Genomic DNA, 4681 nt, shown 5'->3' on the forward strand with positions numbered 1-4681 from the left:
AATAGCTGCTGTAAATTGGACAGTGCAGTTATATTAACAAGAATTTAAGCTTTCTGCCCATATCAGACATGTCTATGTCCTGGGAAATGTTCTTGTTACTTACAACCTCATGCTAATCGCATTAGCCTACGTTAGCTCAACCATCCCGCGGGGGGAGGGGACGGGGACGACGACACCGATCCTGTAGAGGGTTAAACAATTATTTAAATGTACTTTAAAAAAAATGTTTTATATTGAAATAGAACTTTGTTGAGAACACGGCGTGTGCCACTGGCTTGGTATCACGAGACCGAATGAATGATTCTTTAATCATTATTTTTCAGGAGGAAATCAAAACCGTTGGAATATTAAATATGACAAACGATTTTCTTTTTAACAAAATGTTTAAATAAATTATACAAATAATTCAGTATGATATGATTCAGTAAGAAACACCGAACAATTGTATAGATATTCTGACCTTCCCTGTGTTGGTTGTATAAACTACAGTACTTTACCAAACTATACTCAAGTCTGTACTCTTCAGTTACTCTTTAAGTAGTCTAATAAAACTGGTGATAAAATTATTTGATGCGAATTATTATCAGATTACCAAAACTACTGGATTCCTGTGTTGGTCAGGAAGTACGAGAATTAGGCTGAATAAAAACACATGCATTCTGAGACTTCAATCAGTTTGATCATGAAACATCTAAATAAATGAAAACTAGATGTTAAATATCACAGAAAAAAAATATGTTTTTTATTACATTTAGAAAAATACCGTAAATGTGTGTGTGTGTGTGTGTGGGGGTACATTTATTGTTTTTATGTACCAATTGATTTTAGCCAAAGTTACGACTGAAATAAACCCAACAATGACTGATTAAACTGAAAGTGATTGAAACCCTCATATAAATAATGAAAGGTGGCATGTTGAACTGAAACATGAAGACTTGCTTTTTTTGGGGGAGGGGTGCAGCCCAAAAGGCACCCACATCCCTATATAGTGCATTAACAGTAGTACACTAGAAAGGGAATAGGGTGCCATTTGGGAAGGGCTCAGGTTAAGTGTATTATTGATAGGCCCACACACTCTCCCAACCCATTCTATTGAATACCAGCGACAGGTTGGATGATGTAACTAATATCAATTAGTATCAACTTTTATTTTATGCCGAGAATGTATATTTACACAAACACACACACAGTGAAAAAAAGAGCATTGGGACAGTGACAGTTGTTTTGCCTCTGAACTCCAGCACTCTGGACTTGAAAAGAAACAATGACTGAGGTCAAAGTGCAGCAGACTGTCAGCTTTAATTTGTGGGGATTTTCATTTAATTCAGGTGAACAGAAATTACAGCAATTTTTGGACATGGTCCCTTAAAAATGGGGGACTAAAAGTATTGGGATAATATCTCTTATATGTGTATTAAAGGAGTCAAAAGTGTAGTATTTGGTGCCATATTCATAGCAGGCAACGATTACATCAAGCTTGTGACGCTACAAAACTTGATGGATGCATTTGTGGTTTGTTGAGAGGTTAGCATGGCTTGGGGAGTGTATTTGTGCATCGACATTTTTCTCATTCAGGATTATCCTAAATCATGGTAGCATCCACATTACTGTATTAGTGTTTAGATTAGAAATTGTATTTTTATTTACAATAAAAGTGACTTCCAATGACACAATACATTATTAACCATTCATTTCTATTGGACACAATATAATCTGAAACACAAACCCCAAAAACAAACAGCAAATAGAGCCAACGAGTGTTTAGAGTCACAAGCTCCATGTAGTCGGTATCTGCTATGAATATGAGACCAAATACTAAAAGTTGACTACTTTAATACACAGTGAAATTTTCCAAATACTTTTTTTTTTTGGGGGGGGGGGGGGGGGTCTATGTACAAAAAGTGCTGTAATTTCTAAACGGTTTACCCGATATGAATGAAAATACCATCAAATTAAAGCAGACAGTCTGAACTAAAACCTCCTAGTTATTGTATCAGTGCTGGAATAACAGAACCAATACAACAGAACGTGTTCCAGTACTTCTAGAACTCAGTGTATATCCAAAAACACACACTGGGGGGGGGGGGGGGGGGGGGCGACTTGAAACAACTGCATTCTTATTTTACACATTCTAGCGATAAACATCACATTTGGAAAGCGTGAAAAAACAAACAAAAAGGGAATTCGTTGTTATTGTGTCCTTCAGATAACGATGATCAATGCGAGACCTGGTGATGTAAAACACAGAGTTACTGAGTGATGTCACTGTGTGACGAGTTCAAGGTGTCCCATTGGCTGGCTGGATGGACTGATTTCAACATCATCATCATTCCTCCTCCACTTCCTCCTTCCTGGTGCCTCTTGTATAGTTCCAGTCCTGTGCTTAGGTGGTGTTGTCAACAGGATAGGGTTTAGATCAGGGGCGTTGGAAATGTATCGACACTGTGAAATAGGATGAATAGCTGCTTTGCAAAGCCAGTAACTCTTGTATTACCACACTGAATCAGAGCGCTTAATGGTGATGCCAGCATTCTGTCTGTTTTAACCAGACTAGGCATCACACACACACACACACACACACACACACACACAAAGGTAAACCCTTAAACTTTCCTTTCTTTTGTCATGTTGATCGTCTCCCTGATTCACATTGTGTTTTGAGACGGGATCAACGCCCAGGTTAACCTCTGACCTTTTCAACCTATTTATAAACCACACTGGACTGGTAGTGAACATCGCTGTGCTTAGTGGTAGCCAAAACCAACCAGTCTGACATGTTCATAGCTTTCTGCTCCAGATTCAGTCTGGAGGTGAGAGATGGGGAAGTCCGTGTCACAGACAGCTAAGGCAGCAGATTTATCCTCAGGTGAGTTTGGAGTAGTGATCTGTGGTACAGAGGTCTTCTTTCTGGCTGGCTGGCTTGGGATATAACCATTAACATACTGGTATGGGACTAGAACCCTTAAAGTACAGAGAACAGTCTGGGGACTAGAACCCAAAACATACTGTGCGCTTGGGCCTGGGGACTAGAACCCATAAAGTACAGAGGGACTAGAACCAGACATGGGCAGGGTCTGGGACTAGAACCAGACATGGGCAGGGTCTGGGACTAGAACCAGACATGGGCAGGGTCTGGGACTAGAACTATAGACACATGGGCAGGGTCTGGGACTAGAACTATAGACACATGGGCAGGGTCTGGGACTAGAACCAGACATGGGCAGGGTCTGGGACTAGAACTATAGACACATGGGCAGGGCCTGGGACTAGAACTATAGACACATGGGCAGGGTCTGAGACTAGAACTATAGACACATGGGCAGGGTCTGGGACTAGAACTATAGACACATGGGCAGGGTCTGGGACTAGAACTATAGACACATGGGCAGGGTCTGGGACTAGAACTATAGACACATGGGCAGGGTCTGGGACTAGAACCAGACATGGGCAGGGCCTGGGACTAGAACTATAGACACATGGGCAGGGTCTGGGACTAGAACCGGACATGGGCAGGGTCTGGGACTAGAACCAGACATGGGCAGGGTCTGGGACTAGAACCGGACATGGGCAGGGTCTGGGACTAGAACCAGACATGGGCAGGGTCTGGGACTAGAACCAGACATGGGCAGGGTCTGGGACTAGAACCAGACATGGGCAGGGTCTGAGACTAGAACTATAGACACATGGGCAGGGTCTGGGACTAGAACCAGACATGGGCAGGGTCTGGGACTAGAACCAGACATGGGCAGGGTCTGGGACTAGAAACAGACACATGGGCAGGGTCTGGGACTAGAAACAGACACATGGGTAGGGTCTGGGACTAGAACCAGACATGGGCAGGGTCTGGGACTAGAAACAGACACATGGGTAAACATGAGGGCATTTTCAAAAATCAGGTGAGGCACTACATTTTATTCTCACACCACTTTGGATTTAGTTTGATAAAATACACAAAGTGCTGTTTTTTTTTTTAGGTCGATTTGCCTCACGATTTGTCAACTTGCACAAAAAAACAAAAAAAAGTCTGTCCTTCACATCAGAGTGCTGCTGCAGGCTCTTTTACGTGTCTTGACCAATCGGATATCACGGAAATCACAGAAAGTGCAGGCCAGGCACAAAGCTCAATGTATGCTTTCCACTTTCCTCCAGTATTTATTTAGCAAGCATGATAACAAACACATCACTCTCGACAGACACAAGCAAAAAAAAAAAACTCTTCCATAAATGTAGCAGCCTAATACACCTAAACATCCGCAATCTGACATTACCTCTCTCAGTCCGATCAACTGTTGTTTCCTCGACAGCTGCAGTCGAGCCTACCGTACCCGGTCCCCTCTGGCCACGGGTAAATGAAGCAGAGTAAAGTCCTGTTATTTATAGCTCATTTTGTTTGTGAGAAAATGTGAAATGGGATCAAATTCGGTTTACATTCAAACTTGGGCTGACGAGGCTACCTAGCTAGACTGGAATGAATCAATAACTACAATAGCTGACAAGACTGAGGTACATTATTTTTTTTCCCCATTAGGCCTACAGTTGCATAGGGAAAGACCACAACGATGCAAAACCTGCATACAGCGAGCTCAGCCCTATCAGTTTTATTGTCCAATCATGTTTCCTTCTCTGTGTATACAGTAGGACCCACGCACTTCTTTAAAATATAATTCATACAAACAATTAC

At 42.0% G+C, this 4681-nt stretch overlaps 1 protein-coding gene across 13 annotated transcripts in view; it reads right to left on the minus strand.

The window, feature by feature from the left end:
• Nucleotides 1–4121: 4121 nt before the first annotated feature.
• The window catches only part of slmapa (sarcolemma associated protein a), a 163170-nt gene continuing 162610 nt past the window's right edge, over nt 4122–4681 (minus strand). For all 13 annotated transcript variants that reach the window (XM_082967751.1, XM_045705714.2, XM_082967755.1 and 10 more), the window contains one exon: nt 4122–4681. This exon is cut by the window's right edge and continues 1977 nt beyond it. The gene's annotated coding sequence lies outside the window, so the exon portion shown is untranslated.

This window comes from Salmo salar, chromosome 22 (genome assembly GCF_965601325.2).
Source record: "Salmo salar chromosome 22, fSalSal1, whole genome shotgun sequence".
Classification (NCBI taxonomy): domain Eukaryota; kingdom Metazoa; phylum Chordata; class Actinopteri; order Salmoniformes; family Salmonidae; genus Salmo; species Salmo salar.